Source organism: Lithobates pipiens, unplaced genomic scaffold (assembly GCF_037356315.1).
Source record: "Lithobates pipiens isolate NorthernLeopardFrog02 unplaced genomic scaffold, aLitPip1_a1.2 Scaffold_56, whole genome shotgun sequence".
Lineage (NCBI taxonomy): Eukaryota > Metazoa > Chordata > Amphibia > Anura > Ranidae > Lithobates > Lithobates pipiens.
The window spans coordinates 3,750,483-3,769,553 of NW_027507878.1; the positions used below are offsets into that span (position 1 = coordinate 3,750,483).

The 19,071-nt window shown below is 48.2% G+C and overlaps 1 protein-coding gene across 2 annotated transcripts in view; it reads left to right on the forward strand.

Annotated features, from left to right (window-relative positions):
- Positions 1-5,528: 5,528 nt before the first annotated feature.
- LOC143958045 (contactin-4-like) overlaps positions 5,529-19,071 on the forward strand; it is a 321,112-nt gene continuing 307,569 nt past the window's right edge. Inside the window, exon 1 of one of the 2 annotated variants that reach the window (XM_077467492.1) lies at positions 5,529-5,794. The gene's annotated coding sequence lies outside the window, so the exon portion shown is untranslated. Of the gene's footprint in view, positions 5,795-17,193; positions 17,213-19,071 lie in introns of those variants that run through there. The other variant, XM_077467495.1, reaches the window with a different exon arrangement.

The following is a 19,071-nucleotide window of genomic DNA, read 5'->3' on the forward strand; positions in this document are numbered from 1 at the left end:
GGGTGGCAGTGTAGGGGTTAAGTGTTCCTAGGGGTATGTTACTAACTGTGGGGGGGCTGGGCTTTCATTTAGTGAACACTGATCTCTGCTCCAATCACATGGAGCAGAGATCAGCGTCACTAGTTGCTAGGCAGAATGGAGAAATGCTGTTTACACGGCATTTCCTCCATTCGGCCGCTCCGTGAGACGATCGCGGGGATGCCCGCGGCGATCGAGTCCGCGGGTCCCGCGACCGGACTCACAGGGGTCCCGACCAGCGCGGGAGCGTGCCGCCGGCGGCGCGCTCCCGATGGCAGGGCGGCATTGAATATTGGACGTACCTGTACGCAAATATGCCTGCCCGTGCCATTCTGTCGACGTACATCGTCGTGCGCTGGTCGGGAAGTGGTTAAGGACCGGAAGGATTTGCCCCCCTTCATGACCAGGCCATTTTTTTTGCGATACGGCACGGCGTTGCTTTAACTGGCATTTGCGCGGGCTTTCGACGCTGTACCCAATAGACATGGGCGCCGTCAATAAATTTGTTTCGTTCTGTTCCGTTACTGTTCGTATTAAAATTGATTCGTACTTCGTATTTCGAAATTCCGTTTCAATTCGTACGAAATACGAATTTCCGTTAGGTTCGTTACTTGTACGAACGTTCGTTACGATGAATTTAAAGGCAAAAATTATACCTCAATTTGACAGTCGATGCTGATGGAAGTTTGGTTTTTATCCGAAATACGAAATTCCGTTGAAGAATTTGCTATCCGAAATACGAATTTTCGTTAGATGAGGGGCTCCCGCCATCCCTGCGCTGTGCCGACTTCCTCCTGGGAATTCGTAAACAAAAGTTCGTATTTCGTACAAAATTCGGGACGCATGGAAATTCGTATTTCGGATCCTCCCAAACGTAAGAATTTAGGGAAATTCGTACGAATTTGAGATTCGGACGAAACGAATCGCACATGTCTAGTACCCAAATAAAATTGATGTCCTTTTTTCCCCACAAATAGATATATTATTATATATTAATATTTTATATGAATTATATTATAATATTAAAAATAAAAATAAAATATAAGAATATATTCTTTTGGTGGTATTTGGTCACCTCTGCGTTTTATTTTTTTTATTTATTTATTTTTATTTATTTTAAAAAAAAATTAAAAAAAATATTGTTTTACTTTTTTCTATACTATCCAAAAAAAATAAAATAAAATGTCTTCATCACTTTAGGCCGATACGTATTCTTCTACATATTTTTTTTTTTAAATCCCAATAAGCGTATATTGATTGGTTTGCGCAAAAGTTATTGTACCTACAAAATAGGGGATTTATTTACGGCATTTTCATTTTTACATTTTTTTTTTACTAGTAATGGCGGTAATCTGCAATTTTTAGTGGGACTGCGACATTGCAGCGGACGGATTGGACACTTTTGACACTTTTTTTGGGACCATTGACATTGATACAGAGATCAGTGCTATAAAAAATACACTGATTACTGTGTAAATGTCGCTGGCAGGGAAGAGGTTAACACTAGGGGGGCGATCAAGGGGTTAAATGTTCCCTAGGGAGGTGCTTTCTTACTGTGTGGGGGGGAGGGGACTGACTGGAGGAGGAGGGGAGAGATCGCTGTTCCTGATCACTAGGAACTGAAGATCTCTCGCTCTACTCCCCTGACAGAACGGGGATCTGCTTTGTTTACATTGACTAATCCCCGTTCTGCCTCTCTGTGGAACGATCGCTGGTGGCCGGTGGACATCAAGTCCACCGGACCCGCTGATTGGCTCCCCCACTAGCAAACGGGCACACGCCCACAGATCGCTGTGTACGCGCCAGACGTACAATGATGGGTGATTCGCGCAGGAGAGCCAACCTGGCGTAGTACAATGTAGTAGTAGTTAATCAGCGCAGTTGTCCGGAAAAAAAAAAAAAAGTTCCGATTGGAAATTCCGATCGTCTGCATGCAATTCGGACACGCAAAAAATCACGCGTGCTCGGAAACAATTCGACGCACGCTCGGAAATATTGAACTTCATTTTCTCGGCTCGTCGCAGTGTTGTACGTCACCGCGTTCTTGATGGCCGAAAGTCCAGAGAAGTTTTGTGTGACCCGTGTGTGCGCGAGCCAAGCTTGAGCGGAATTCAAACGGAAAAACCATCGAAGATTTCTCTGTATGTTTCTCTGGAATTTTGATCGTGTGTGCGGGGCAGAATACATTACAACACGTGACATCACTTCCGATCTTTATTCTACCATACGAGAATTTTCGGAACTTTAGTAAACTCTCCGTTTTGATATGTGACTAGCATGCAACAACTAAATAAACAAAACGGATGATCTGTCATCCCGTTTTTGGATCGTGTGTATGGGCCATAAGGCTCCGTTCACATCTAGGCGTTGCTATTTTACAAGCGTTTTTTCTAGCAATTTTGCAGCGTTTGTGCAGCTTTTTTGTGTGACTTGTGACACAGAGTCGCCTAACAAGTGACAGCAAGCGGGGATCTTCTCCCCACACTTGCTGTCACAATTTTTTTTTTTTTAAACACGGCTGTTTGGAGCTCCGCCCACCTATCCGAATCATTTATAGTTGTCTGTGAATGGAAGAACTACAAGTACAAGTTTCCAAAGCCTTCGCAGCTGTCGACTTGTAGTTCTCAATGAACGATCATGGCGGTGGTGAGAATTCCGTGTACTTTATTGATGATTCCTATCAGTGTGTATCTGCCTTTCCCTATGAACATACAAAGTACTGCCAGACACATACATGCGGGGCCCCTCTCATCAGACATGCGGGGCCCCTCTCATCAGACATGCGGGGACACTCTCATCAGAAATGCGAGGCCCCCTCTCATCAGACATGCGGGGCCCCTCTCATCAGACATGCGGGGACACTCTCATCAGACATGCGGGGACACTCTCATCAGACATGCGGGGACCCTCTCATCAGACATGCGGGGCCCCTCTCATCAGACATGCGGGGACACTCTCATCAGACATGCGGGGACACTCTCATCAGAAATGCGAGGCCCCCTCTCATCAGACATGCGGGGCCCCTCTCATCAGACATGCGAGGCCCCCTCTCATCAGACATGCGGGGCCCCTCTCATCAGACATGCGAGGCCCCCACTCATCAGACATGCGGGGCCCCCTCTCATCAGACATGCGAGGCCCCTCTCATCAGACATGCGAGGCCCCCTCTCATCAGACATGCGAGGCCCCCTCTCATCAGACATGCGAGGCCCCTCTCATCAGACATGCGAGGCCCCCTCTCATCAGACATGCGAGGCCCCTCTCATCAGACATGCGAGGCCCCCTCTCATCAGACATGCGAGGCCCCCTCTCATCAGACATGCGGGGACCCTCTCATCAGACATGCGGGCCCCCTCTCATCAGACATGCGGGGCCCCCTCTCATCAGACATGCAAGGCCCCCTCTCATCAGACATGCGGGGACACTCTCATCAGACATGCGGGGACCCTCTCATCAGACATGCGGGGCCCCTCTCATCAGACATGCGAGGCCCCCTCTCATCAGACATGCGGGGCCCCCTCTCATCAGAAATGCGGGGACACTCTCATCAGACATGCGAGGCCCCCTCTCATCAGACATGCGAGGCCCCCTCTCATCAGACATGCGAGGCCCCCTCTCATCAGACATGCGGGCCCCCTCTCATCAGACATGCGAGGCCCCTCTCATCAGACATGCGGGGACCCTCTCATCAGACATGCGAGGCCCCCTCTCATCAGACATGCGAGGCCTCTCTCATCAGACATGCGGGGCCCCCTCTCATCAGACATGCGGGCCCCCTCTCATCAGACATGCGAGGCCCCCTCTCATCAGACATGCGGGCCCCCTCTCATCAGACATGCGAGGCCCCTCTCATCAGACATGCGGGGACCCTCTCATCAGACATGCGAGGCCCCCTCTCATCAGACATGCGAGGCCCCTCTCATCAGACATGCGAGGCCCCTCTCATCAGACATGCGGGGACCCTCTCATCAGACATGCGAGGCCCCCTCTCATCAGACATGCGAGGCCCCCTCTCATCAGACATGCGAGGCCCCCTCTCATCAGACATGCGGGCCCCCTCTCATCAGACATGCGAGGCCCCTCTCATCAGACATGCGGGGACCCTCTCATCAGACATGCGAGGCCCCCTCTCATCAGACATGCGAGGCCCCCTCTCATCAGACATGCGAGGCCCCCTCTCATCAGACATGCGGGCCCCCTCTCATCAGACATGCGAGGCCCCTCTCATCAGACATGCGGGCCCCCTCTCATCAGACATGCGGGCCCCCTCTCATCAGACATGCGAGGACCCTCTCATCAGACATGCGGGGACCCTCTCATCAGACATGCGAGGCCCCCTCTCATCAGACATGCGGGCCCCCTCTCATCAGTCATGCAGGCCCCCTCTCATCAGACATGCAGGGCTCTCAGACTATGAGGGATCTCTCCTGTCATCCCTCCATCCAACATCTCCTCCTCTCATCTGTCATCCCTCCGTCCAGTCTCTCTCCTCCTCTCCTCTCCCTCCATCCAGTCTCTCTCCTCCTCTCCTCTCTCATCCCTCCATCCAGTCTCTCTCCTCCTCTCATCCCTTCATCCAGTCTCTCCCCTCCCTCTCCCTTCCCTCCATCCAGTCTCTCTCGTCCTCTCCTCTCTCATCCCTCCATCCAGTCTCCTCCTCCTCTCCTCTCCCATCCCTCCATCCAGTCTCTCTCCTCCTCTCCTCTCTCATCCCTCCATCCAGTCTCTCTCCTCCTCTCCTCTCCCATCCATCCATCCAGTCTCTCTCCTCTTCTCTTCTCCTCTCCCATCCCTCCATCCAGTCTCTCTCCTCCTCTCCGCTCCCATCCCTCCATCCAGTCTCTCTCCTCCTCTCCTCTGCCATCCATCCATCCAGTCTCTCTCTTCCTCTCCTCTCCCATTCCTCCATCCAGTCTCTCTCCTCCTCTCCCATCCCTCCATCCAGTCTCTCTCCCTCCTCTCCTCTCTCATCCCTCCATCCAGTCTCTCTCCTCCTCTCCTCTGTCATCCCTCCATCCAGTCTCTCTCCTCTCCTCTCTCATCCCTCCATCCAGTCTCTCTCCTCCTCTCCTCTCCCATCCCTCCATCCAGTCTCTCTCCTCCTCTCCTCTCTCATCCCTCCATCCAGTCTCTCTCTTCCTCTCCTCTCCCATTCCTCCATCCAGTCTCTTTCCTCCTCTCCCATCCCTCCATCCAGTCTCTCTCCTTCTCTCTTCTCTCATCCCTTCATCCAGTCTCTCTCCTCCTCTCCTCTCCCATCCCTCCATCCAGTCTCTCTCCTCCTCTCCTCTCTCATCCCTCCATCCAGTCTCTCTCCTCCTCTCCTCTCTCATCCCTCCATCCAGTCTCTCTCCTCCTCTCCTCTCTCATCCCTCCATCCAGTCTCTCTCCTCCTCTCCTCTCTCATCCCTTCATCCAGTCTCTCTCCTCCTCTCCTCTCCCATCCCTTCATCCAGTCTCTCGCTTCCTCTCCTCTCTCATCCCTCCATCCAGTCTCTCCCCTCCTCTCCTCTCTCATCCCTCCATCCAGTCTCTCTCCTCCTCTCCTCTCTCATCCCTCCATCCAGTCTCTCTCCTCCTCTCCTCTCTCTCTCTGGGTAGAGGAGGGATTTTCTCAGCAGCTCGGAAAGTCTCCGGCTCGGTGTTGATGATCAGTCCGGCTCCCCCCGCTCGTTGCTCGGTTGGTTGTCTTCTCTCTCACCCGCCGCCTCTGTGCCCGCTGGATGCCCAAGCTGTGCCCGGAGAGGAGAGGGACCCCGGGGATCGCTGGGTGCAGGTGAGCGGGGGAGGGGAGGGCAGACAGGGCAGGTACCAGTCTGTGCCAAGGACTGCACCACCTTCTGCACAGCGCCATTCCTCTGCCATGGCAGCCTGGCATCACCTACCTGGGCATCATAGAGAGAGAGAGAGAGAGGCTATAAATATGATCAAAAATGAAACAATGTAAAATGTTTATCTATCTATCCATCGATCTATTTTTCTATCTGTCGATCAATCTTTCTATCTATCGATCTATATCTCTATCTCTTCAGGTGGGTTAATCACCTTTTCCACTGGGGGGGGGGGGGGGGGGGGTCTCCGGTTGTGGTATATAACAGTATATATTGGTATACAGTGGGTCAGTTAGTAGAAGGATTATATATTGTAGAAGGTGAGTCAGTTCCTTCAATCTTCTCTGGAGTTGCACCGATGTTGGTTGTTGGTCGGTGGGATAAACATTTATTGATTACATGTCAAAGTGATCGTATAAAGTTTCTCTGCCATTCAAATTAAAAGGTGATTTATTGCCGGGATTTGCCCGTCTATATTATATGGCCAACAGTCTGGGAACCCCCTCCAAACCATGGAGTTCAGGTGTCCCCAGAGATGTTTGAAATCCACACACATCCTATAAAGCTCCCTTCACTAGGGGTATAAATCTACTGGAGTTTGGTGTCCAGGAACTGCACAGAGTCCTGACCTCATCCTATGCTGAACATCTTTGGGATACATTGTAAAAGCTGGTGGAAAGCTTTCTCAGAAGAGTGGAGGTCATGGTCCTGTAATGCAAAATCCAACAGGCTCCAAGCCCTGACCTCATCCCTACTGAACATCTTTGGGATGAATTGGAATGCCGATGGTGAGCCGGGTCTTTTTTTTTTCGGCACCCAAACATGTGAGTCAGATCCTCCCATCCAACATTAGTACCTGATCTCACAAATGGGGACAAATTCCCACAGAAGTCATCCAAGATCTCCTGGAATTCCTTCCCAGGAGAGTGGAAGCTGTTATAGCCATAGAGGGGGGCACCTCAATATTAATGGTCATTGTGGGGGAAGGGAAAACTCCATATTAATGGGAGGGGGGGTTGTACTCCATATTATTGGTCATGGCTCTGGAATGAGATGTCCAATGAGCTCAGAGCCCTGACCTCAACCCTACTGAACACCTTTGGGATGGAATGGCAATGATGGGCCACTTCTCATCCAACATCAGTGCCTGACTTTACAAATGGGCACAAATTTCCAGGGACACCCCCCAAAATCATGTGGAAAATCTTCCAAGAAGAGTTGAGGATGTTATAGCCATAAAGGGGGACTCTGTTTTAAACAGACATGGGAGAAGAGGGGCAACTCTATATTAATGGCCAGGAGGGGGGTGTTGAAAATCCATGATAATGGCCTAGGGGGGAGAGGGACAACTCCCTATTAATGACCTTGTGGGGGGGGGGAGAGGGACAACTCCCTATCAATGACCTTGTGGGGGGGGGGGAGAGGGACAACTCCCTATCAATGACCTTGTGGGGGGGGGGGAGAGGGGACAACTCCCTATTAATGACCTTGTGGGGGGGGGGGGGGAGAGGGACAACTCCCTATTAATGACCTTGTGGGGGGGGGGGCAACTCCATATTAATGGCCCTGGGGGGGAAGAGGGGCAACTCCATATTAATGGGCCCTGGGGGGGGGAAGAGGGGCAACTCCCAGGTTTTGGAATGGATATCCCAAAACTTTTGGCCATATACATGTTTATCTCTCTCTCTATGTATCATTCATCTGGCCTTTGCCTGTACACACATAACCTTGGCTTTCCCGGTTATCGGTATATTTTAGGTTTGTAGCTCAGTGTGTTGCATTGTGTGTGTGCAGATTCCTCGGTAGTGTCCTGACCTACCTACAGGTAGAGGAGATCTGGGCTTTGTCTGTTGAGGATTCTTCCCATCTATCAGAGAATTTGGGATTTTGGATTGTTGATCTGTCTGCTGTACAGAGGGATCTCTCCAGTCATTGGACAGTGCAGTCACGTGTGTCTTCTACATTCGGGAATTGGATTTCTTCTGTTTTATTTTTACATTTAGTTACATAGGAGGTGAGGTTGAAAAAAGACACAAGTCCATCCTATGTGTGTGATTATAATATGTTAGTATTACATTGTATATCTCTGTATGTTGCGGTTGTTCAGGTGATTACCTAATACTTTCTTGAAACTATCGATGCCCCCCCCCCCCCCCGCTGAGACCACCGCCTGTGGAAGGGAATTCCACATCCTTGCCACTCTTACAGTAAAGAACCCTCTACCTAGTTTAAGATTAAACTCTTTTCTTCTAATTTTAATGAGTGGCCATGAGTCTTGTTAAACTCCCTTCTGTGAAACAGCTCTCTCCCTATTGTGGGTCACAGTCCGGTATTTATATATTGTGGGTCACCAGTCTGGTATTTATATATTGTGGGGTCACCAGTCCGGTATTTATATATTGTGAGGTCACCAGTCTGGTATTTATATATGTGGGGTCACCAGTCCGGTATTTATATATTGTGGGGTCACCAGTCTGGTATTTATATATTGTGGGGTCACCAGTCCGGTATTCATATATTGTGGGGTCACCAGTCCGGTATTTATATATTGTGGGGTCACCAGTCCGATATTCATATATTGTGGGGTCACCAGTCCGGTATTTGTATATTGTGGGGTCACCAGTCCGGTATTTATATATTGGGGTCACCAGTCCGGTATTTATATATTGGGGGTCACCAGTCCGGTATTTATATATTGGGGGGTCACCAGTCCAGTATTTATATATTGTGGGGTCACCAGCCCGGTATTTATATATTGTGGGGTCACCAGTCCAGTATTTATATATTGTGGGGTCACCAGTCCGGTATTTATATATTGTGGGGTCACCAGTCCGGTATTTATATATTGTGGGGTCACCAGTCTGGTATTTATATAATGAAATCATACCCCCTCTCAGGCGTCTCTTCTCCAGAGAGAATAAGTTCAGAGCTCACAACCTTTCCTCATAACTAATATCCTCCAGACCTTTTATTAGCTTTGTTGCCCTTCTTTGTAGTCGCTCCATTTCCAGTACATCCTTCCTGAGGACTGGTGCCCAGAACTGGACAGTATACTTCAGGTGCGGCCGGACCAGAGTCTTGTAGCGGGGAGAATTATCATTTTATCCCCTTTTTAATGACAATATTCTGTTTGCTTTGTTAGCAGCAGCTTGGCATTGCTGAGCCCATCATCTACTAGGACCCCCAGGTCCTCCTCCACCCTACATCCCCCCAGAGGTTCACCCCCAGGTCCTTCTCCACCCTAGATCCCGCCCCCCCCCCCCCCAGAGGTTCTCCCCCAGGTCCTTTTCTATCCTTTATTTCTCAATACTTTGTTTTTTTGTTTTCTTTTTTCTGCTTTGTCTAATAGAATTCCAGGATTCGGTATGTTGTTACATTGTTCCAGCTAATGTATCTATTTATGTGACACACATGGCAATGCCATTGGAAGATGGAAATCACTGAAGTAGACACTACTGCTACAATGTTACTACACCACTACTACACCACTACTACACCACCACTACACCACTACTACACCACCACTACACCACCACTACACCACCACTACACCACCACTACACCACCACTACACCACTACTACACCACCACTACACCACTACTACACCACCACTATACCACTACTATACCACCACTACACCACCACTACACCACTACTACACCACTACTACACCACTACTACACCACCACTACACCACTACTACACCACCACTACACCACCACTACACCACTACTACACCACCACTATACCACTACTATACCACCACTACACCACTACTACACCACCCACTACACCACTACTACACCACCACTACACCACCACTACACCACTACTACACCACAACTACACCACCACTACTACACCACTACTATACCACTACTATACCACTACTCCAGTGATCTCCACTAGATCCTGTGCTGAGCAGTTGGCCTTATGCATTGTAAACACAGGAGGTTGGCCACTCCATTCTCTGACTGAACAAGGTGGAGAGGGTGATGTCACTTCCCCACTTACCTAATATCAGTGATGTCACCACCTCACTTACCTATATCAGTGATGTCACCACCTCACTTACCTATATCAGTGATACCACCCCACTTACCTCTATCAGTGATGTCACTTCCCCACTTATCTCTATCAGTGATGTCACTGCCTTACTTACCTCTATCAGTGATGTCACCACCCCACTTACGGGGGAAGAGCTGGTACACTTGTGCAAGCCTGAAGGGGAGGAGCCAGTACACTTGTGCAAGACTGAAGGGGAGGAGCCAGTACATATGTGCAAGACTGAAGGGGGAGGAGCCGGGAAACCTGTGCAAGACTGAAGGGGGAGGAGCCGGTACACCTGTGGCAAGACTGAAGGGGAGGAGCCGGTACACCTGTGCAAGACTGAAGGGGGGGAGCCGGTACACCTGTGCAAGACTGGGGGGAGGGGGCTGGAGGTCAGATATAAGACTGAAGGAGGGGCCAGAGGGAGGATTTAACAAAGGCTGGGCATTCCCCTAGAAAAGGTTTTCATGCTGTAACTCACTTTACCCGACAATGAGACTCTAGTCTAGCGTTCAGTGTGGCAGAATCGGTCCCCTTTGCTGTGACTCTAATTGCCTCCTTCTGTCCTCTGGATGGCAGTTGCGGTGAATAGATGTGGATTTTGCACCATACATGTGAGTCACAGAAGGCGGCCGCAGGGGACGGGGCCCTCAGGGGACGCGGCAGAAGCAGCAGCTCAGTTTATTACAGACAATGTGCCGCTAATTGTCATGCAGAGAAACAGCTGAAATCTTTATCACCTCCGGCGATGGCAGCGCCTCCGGCTACAATTACCCGGTGACAGACCCCACTACAACTCCCAGCATCCTCTGCCTGACCCTCTGGCTGGCGGTCTGCCAAACAGCAGAAGCCAGAAAGAGGAAATTGGCAGCACAGCGACGTAGAGAAAGTGCTTTTATTGAAAAAAAATACACAAAGGTACATGACACACACCACAAGAACACCAGCCGGGGCAAAGGCTGACGCGTTTCACACAACTACATTGTGCTTACTCAACAACAGAAGCCACGTCAATCCAGCCACTCAAAATCTCATATAAACTGCAACATGTTCATGTCATTTCCTTTCATTAGTTATAAATGTGCAGCTTACATTGTACTGATCCCTGGTGATCCTGCCATGGAGGTCCTTGTTCAGGCCCTTCCTGTTATAGGGTGACAACCCTCTGTCCCTGTCTCTTAATTGTCCTCCTGCATTGTCACCCTGTTACATGGGGTTCTGATGGTACAGAAGATGTTGTCACCCATCTTCAATGGAGGTCCTTGTTCGGGCACTTCCTGTTATAGGGTGACAACCCTCTGTCCCTGACTACTGCCTACACTCGGGTGTTGTCATCCTGTCACATGGGTTATGCATGCGTAGGTGCCAACTCCCTGGCCGTGTCAGTCCCACATTTTGGCCCCCCTGTTAGAAAAGTGCAGTTCACTTCATTCCAAATATTTTTTTTAACGAATTTTCAACAAATTCATCAATTCTGAAACATCTATCAATTAAGGAAAACCCGTTTAATTATTTTTTCCGAAATATTTGTAAATTTGAATATTCGTAAATTCATAAATTCAAACATTCGAAAATCCCAAAATTCATAAAATAAAAACATTACTAATTCCCAAAATTCATAAATGAAAAAAATATGCGTAAATTCCAAAATCCAAAAACCCGAAAACCCGAAAATTTGATAATCTGAAATAATAAAGAAAAGGGGAAAAAAATTTGCGCTACTAAATAAAAATTGTGCTACAAAATAAAGAAATTAAATAAAAATCAATGATGCTGCAGTTCTAATATATACCAAAAAAGTTATATACATGTATAGATGAGAAAAGAGAAAGAACCCGCGCAGTCCCTAATAATTAATATAAGGTATAAACACTTCACCCAAAAACTGGATATAAACCCTAAGTGATTATAATTTGATAACACCTCTTTCAGAAATGAATCTCCTACAGTGCAAAAGTGTTACGTACCCTGAGACGACGTGATATATCACGAAACGCGTAGGGCGGTGTGACACGCTACTTCTTTGCCTCTTAAACATCAGTTGGAATAAGGATATGATTGTGGAGAATTGCGCTCGGCTGACGCTTCCCATCATGATATGCCTTTCCTTACAGTAATCTTGTAAGTGTATTTCTTTTTTCATTTTATTTTAATAAATGGTTTTTCACTATTTGGAGTGCTTTTTTCCCTTCCTATGGTGGACCATTCGCTTTTCTTATTGGAATATTTTCGAGTTGTGATTCTGTTTGAGAATGGAGCCAGGGTTGGAGGATTCAAGCTTATGTACGGTCTGACCTGACCCCTTAAAGCGCACCTTACTAGGACATCTGGTAAGGAGCCAATCTTATTTGTTTGGTGGTGGTGCACCTCAGCTTGTCCTGCGTTGGAACACGATTCAGGGACCTGGAGTTATCTGTGACACGTGGTGTTTTGTCTACAGTTTATATAAAAAAATCTTGTTTTTTACAAGAATTATCACAAAAGGACACATTAATAATTTATGTGATTTATTTATTTGCACATTATATTTTGCATGTTAGTGTATGGTATAATATTATTGTGATCCACTGTATATGCAATCAGTGACACTGCTGTATATGTATTGTTAAATGTGTTTAGTATATGTAACACATTAGGTTTGGGACTCACCAGATACATAGTGATGTCATTTTATATGTAACACTTTTGCACTGTATGAGATTCATTTCTGAAACAGGTGTTATCAAATTATAATCACTTAGGGTTTATATCCAGTTTTTGGGTGAGGTGTTTATACCTTAAAGCGGAGGTCCACCCTAAAATGGACCTTCTGCTCATCGGAATCCTCCTCCCCTCCGGCGCCACAATTGGCACCTTTCAGGGGGGAGGGGGGTGCAGTTACCTGGATAATCCAGGTAACTGCAGACACTTCCGGGATAGCTCTCTGCGGAAAGGGGCGTAGATTACGCCCCTTTCCGCAAGTGCCCGCCCCCTTCCGCAAGTGCCCTGCTGCCTGCTGGGAAACACACAGATCCCAGAGGCAGCGGGGACTGTCCTTATTGCGCAGCGCGACTCGCGCATGCGCAGTAGGGAACCGGTAAATAAAGCCAAAAGGCTCCATTTCCTGATTCTCATACCCAAGATGGCGGCGGCAGCACCCGAGTACCGATCTAGAGATCGGCTTCGGGTGCCGACATCGCGGGCGCGCTGGGCGGGTAAGTGTCACTATTTTAAAAGTCAGCAGCTGCAGTATTTGTAGCTGCTGGCTTTTAAAAAAAAAAAAAAAAACATGGAGTCCCGGCGGACTCCCGCTTTAATACTAATTATTAGGGACTGCGCGGTTCTTTCTCTTTTCTCATCTTTTTCTAATCTGAAATAACTATTAAATTACAGGTATTGGAATTTCCTTTCAAATTTGGCTGTTAGTGAATGTAACGAATACAAATTTATCCGACGTTCCGAATTATCCAAAATAACAAATGCCCCATCTAAACGAATGGAACGTAAAAAATGAATAATAATAAATAAAAATAATAATAATAATACTTCCGCTCTAGAGTGGAAGTAAACTTTTTTTTTTTTTAAAGCAAATGATCAAAAAAAAAAAAAATGTAAAGGAGAGATTTGAGGTCCTTTTGACCCCGGATCTCTCCATAAAGAGGTCCTGTGATGCCCTGTTCCCATTACAGGGGATGTTTACATTCCTTGTAAAAAGAATAAAAGTGATCAAAAAAAAAAATTAAGAGACAGTGTAAAAGTAAAAAATAAAATAAATAGTAATAAAAATTTTTTTTTTAATGATCCCCCATCCCTCCTCCTGAGCAGAAGCGAGTGCATACGTAGGTCACGCACGCATACATAAACAACGTTCTCACCACGCATGTGAGGTATCACCGCGAACTTCAGAGCGAGAACAATAATTCTAGCCCCAGACCTCCTCTGTAACTCTAAGCTGGTAACCTGTAAATATTTTTAAAGTGACGCCTATGGAGATTTTTATGTACTGTAGTTTGTTGCCATTCCACAAGTGTGCGGAATTTTAAAGCGTGGCATGTTTGGTATCTATTTACTTGGCGTAACATCTTCTTTTATACTTTACCAAAAAAAAATTGGGTTAAATATTGTGTTTAGTTTTCTATTAAATTCATTCAAATGTATTTAACAAAAAAAAAATTGCTGCGCAAACACTTTTTGGCATAAAAAAATTGCAGTGATTACCATTTTATTCTCTAGGGTCTCTGCTAAATATATATATATAAAATGTTTGGGGGTTCTAAGTAATTTTCTAGCAAAAAATATGGATTTAAACCTGCAAACAAAAAGTGCCAGGAAAGGCCGGGTCAGCATGTGGATATTTAGAATTGGGGTCGGGGGGGGGGGGGGGGGCAACTCAGAAGGTGGATGTGATGGGCAGTCCCTGTCTACTTAGACTATAAAGGTGGGTGAGATTTGGGCGGATGAAATGCGGACCATGGTTGGGTTTACAGTGTCTCGAGATACATGCCGACTGTCTCGGATTTGCAAGGTCAGTCCCCCATCTTGGCCCCCTGTCCCACTCATGCTGTGTCCCGGGATCACAGAATCAACCTTATTTGAGATTTTGCACATATCTAGAGGTGGTGTCTGGGTGAAGTCAACCGGTAAAGTTGGCTGGATTTGGGTGCATCATCTAAGTCATGGTGGGACATACTGGTAAAGTTGGTTGGATTTGGGTCCATCCCCTGAGTCTGGGTGGGACATACTGGTAAAGTTGGTTGGAATTGAGTCCATCACCTGAATCTGGGCAGGGCATACCGGTAAAGTTGGCTGGATTTGGGGGTATCACCCAAGTCTGGGTGGGACACACAGGTAAAGTTGCCCTGATTTAGGCACACCCAGGCGGACCTGCATGGGCAACCCCACTTCCCACCTATAGAGTTGTTGAGACCAACCCATAAAGCTGACAGAACCCACTCATACATTTGCATAATTTGGGTCCACCCACCAAGAAACTGGGTGCACAAAATACATACTGTGTGTGGGGTTAACACTGTCCTGGGATGGGACCATAATGTTGGTAAGTCGGGTGCTTGTAGACAGAAAGTGGCTGCAAAGAGGCTGCAGGAGATCACCAGCACTTACTGTAGATGCAACAATACAATCACATACGTGAATGCCGCATCAGCGGCCGCGTCTCTTCACTTAATGTTTACCATGATCCTTGTCTGATAACTGTCTACATCATGTAAGTGAGGGGTCAGTGGAGGGGGGAAGGGTGGTCATGCCTCTGACAGTTTTACTTGTATAATTATAGATCATGAATGAAGGAGACGGTCGTGGCGATGGCGCTTCAAACGCTTCTCTGGCTGCGTTACGCAGTAAGGGCAAGGCGGCGGCGCCGAGCCTCCTTTGTGTCGCTTGTGTTGCCGTGGCATTCGGAGGCTCAGCGGTGATATGTAGAATCAAACACTTAATTGGCTGCAGAAGGTCCTCTTTATGTCCTCATTGTGAGCACCAGACCTCGTTACATCGTTCACCTGGATCACTCCGAGGGATCAAACGACATTTCCAGGCGTGACCCAACATCACAGAGACAATTATTTCCAGCAGATGCTGCAGCTGTGCCAAAGGCAGCAAGTTCACAGTGTGGACCTTTAAAGGGTGACTCGGGCCAGACGTCTACACAGATAATACACACATATAGGATACATAGCAAACAATCCTGTCACCTCCAAACCCTGCTGTGCTGTATAGTACGTACGGAGAGCGACAACACTTCTGCACAGTCTGTGTTACTGCCCCGCCTCCTGCCTGTGCTTCACTCTCACTGTGACATCATGACACTGTGTCACTGCCCCGCCTCCTGCCTGTGCTTCACTCTCACTGTGACATCATAACACTGTGTCACTGCCCCGCCTGCTTCCTGTAATTTACTTCCTCAGTGACATCATGACATGATCTTCCTCCTCCTGTATACAGAGGAGGAAGGTTCATTAATGCATAGACATAGGAGGGGGGTCAATCATCCTATATACAAAAGAGGGGGGTCTATCGTCATATACATAAGAGGGGGCCAATTCTTTGGTATACAGAAGAGCGGGGCTCCATTCTCTGGTGTACAGAATAGGGGGGTCATTCACTGATATACATAATGGGGGGCCATTCTCTGGTATACAGAATAGGGGGGCCATTCTCTGGTAAACAGAATTGGGGGCCATTCTCTGGTATACAGAAGTGGGGGGCCCATTCTCTGATATACAGAAGAGGGGGGCCATTCTCTGGTATACAGAAGAGGGGGGCCATTCTCTGGTATACAGAAGAGGGGCCATTCTCCTGGTATACAGAATAGGGGGGCCATTCTCTGGTATACAGAAGAGGGGGCCATTCTCTGTATACAGAATAGGGGGGCCATTCTCTGGTAACAGAATAGGGGGCCCATTCTCTGGTATAACAGAATTAGGGGGCCCATTCTCTGGTATACAGAAGGGGGGCCCATTCTCTGGTATACAGAATAGGGGGCACATTCTGGTATACAGTTGAGGGGGGCATTCTCTGGTATACAGAAGAGGGGTCCATTCTCTGGTATACAAAAGAGGAGGGGCCATTCACTGGTATACAGAAGAGGGGGGGCCCATTCTCTGGTATACAGAAGAGGGGGCCATTCTCTGGTATACAGAAGGGGGGGGGCATTCTCTGGTATTCACCATTCTCTGGTATACAGAATAGGGGGGCCATTCCCCTGTATACAGAATAGGGGGCCATTCTCTGGTATACAGAATAGGGGGGGCATTCTCTGGTATACAGAAAGAGGGGGCCCATTCTCTGGTATACAGAAGAGGGGGGCCCATTCTCGGGTATACAGAAGAGGGGGGGCCCATTCTCTGGTATACAGTAGAGGGGGGCCCATTCTCTGGTATACAGAAGGGGGGTTCCATTCTCAGGTATACAGAAGAGGGGGGCAATTCTCTGGTATACAGAAGAGGGTGCCCATTCTCTGGTATACATTCTCAGGTCCATCATTCCTGTATAAAGGCAGGGGGTCCAGAAGAGGGGATCCATAGTCCCATACACAGAGTAGGGGGTTCTAGCCTCCTATATACAGAGGGGGGGTCCATAACTCAATATGTAGAGCAGAGTATCCTTTGTTCCAAGCAGCAAACCCTCCCCCCCCCCCCCATATCCTGCACTGATGAAACCATGTATCTGTCTAAGCAGATTATTAATGTATACAGTCAGCGGCGGTTTTCCTGCGCGTGAGCGACCGGACTTAATGAAAATTTCTTTTCTGTGTCAGATTCGTGTCTGCGGATCATCTCTGCGTTTCCAGGAAGAGAAAATCTGTCTCCGGTTGAAGGTACTGTGAAGCTCATATTACTGGTTCTAGCGCTCCATGTCTGCCATGATGGGGTTCCGGGAGACACGCCCATCCTCTGATATGATTGAGGCGCCGTCCTGTCAGTGGCGGGATTCATGTCACAATGTGATAATAAATTGCCTCTGGACGCCGCCTGAAAAAATGACAGAACTTCTGCCCAGAAAAAAGCCACATAAAGAAAAGCCCATCATGGAGTGTATTGCACGTGCGTTTGTATGCGTTTGCTTTTGGTAAGCATTTTTTTCCAAAATGTTCTCCCCTCTGCTCATTTTTCACTAAAATAAATTTACACCTTAAGGGTCCTTTCACACGGGGCGGATCAGTTCTGATCCGCCCGTGGATATCCGTTTGCTCAGCGGGGATCACTCCGTCGATCCCCGCTGAGCAGGAAGATGGCAGGTCCGTCTCTGCACACTGCGCAGGGACAGACCTGTCAGAGCGCCGCTCTCCCCTATGGGAGATCGGATGACGACGGACCGCAGTGCCCGTCGTCACCCGATCCGATCCGCAGACGGATGGAAAAATAGCTTTTTCCTCCGTTACACTTTTTCGGATCGGAGCGGGTCGGATGTCAGCGGACAAGTCACCGCTGACATCCGACGCTCCATAGACCTCTGCACCCGTTCAGGTCCGCCTGAAAAACTGACAGACGGGCCTGAATGGATCGTCAGTGTGAAAGGGGCCTAAATGCCGCGTTTGATGCGCATTGAGTGTTTTTCTGGCCAGTATAACGAGGCCCAATTGTCTGAAGAGCAACATCTGCAACGCATCACAGCCAGCAGTTCTTGTGTATGGAGCTCATTTACATTTGGAATATTTGGATGTTTTCAAGCATTTTGGAGGAGCAGTGAAGGGTTGAATGAATGAGTGACTTGTACAGCGCTACCTATGCGAACTGTACAGAGTGCAGAGTTCAGGGTGTGCTATGTACAGAGTGTGGAGTTCAGGGTGTGCTATGTACAGAGTGTGCAGAGTGTGTTGTTCAGGGGTGCGCTATGTGCAGAGTGCAGAGTTCAGGAGTGTGCTATGTACAGAATGCAGAGTTCAAGAGTGTGCTATGTACAGAGTGCAGAGCTCAGGGGTGCGCTATGTACAGAGTGCAGAGTTCAGGGTGTGCTATGTACAGAATGCAGAGTTCAGGGGTGTGCTATGTACAGAGTGCAGAGTTCAGGGGTGCGCTATGTACAGAGTGCAGAGTTCAGGGTGCGCTATGTACAGAGTGCAGAGTTCAGGGGTGCGCTATGTACAGCGTGCAGCGCTCAGGAGTGCGCTATGTACACGTGCAGAGTTCAGAGTGCGCTATGTACAGCGTGCAGAGTTCAGGGGTACGCATGTGCAGCGTGCAGAGCTCAGGAGATCGCTATGTGCAGCGTGCAGAGCTCAGGAGAGCGCTATGTGCCGGCTCAGGAGAGCGCTATGTGCAGCGTGCAGAGCTCAGGAGAGCGCTATGTACAGAGTGCAGAAGTGCGCTATGTGCAGCGTGCAGAGCTCAGGAGAGCACTATGTGCAGCGTGCAGAGCTCAGGAGAGCGCTATGTACAGAGTGCAGAAGTGCGCTATGTGCAGCGTGCAGAGCTCAGGAGAGCGCTATGTGCAGAGTTCAGGGGTGGTCACAATCTTGAACTGGGTTGGTGTATGCAATGCTGCGCTGTAGCTTATTGCGAGGTACAGACCTTGCGCCGCACCGCCAATCTATGATTTGATGTCTATGGAAATGGCTTTTGCAAGGTGTTTATTTTTACATTGCTAATAAAGTTATTTGCATCTCTCAGAATACGATCTTCTGCGCTTATTTTAGCACCTTAACACATTCTAACAATATTCACAGCGATTTGCATA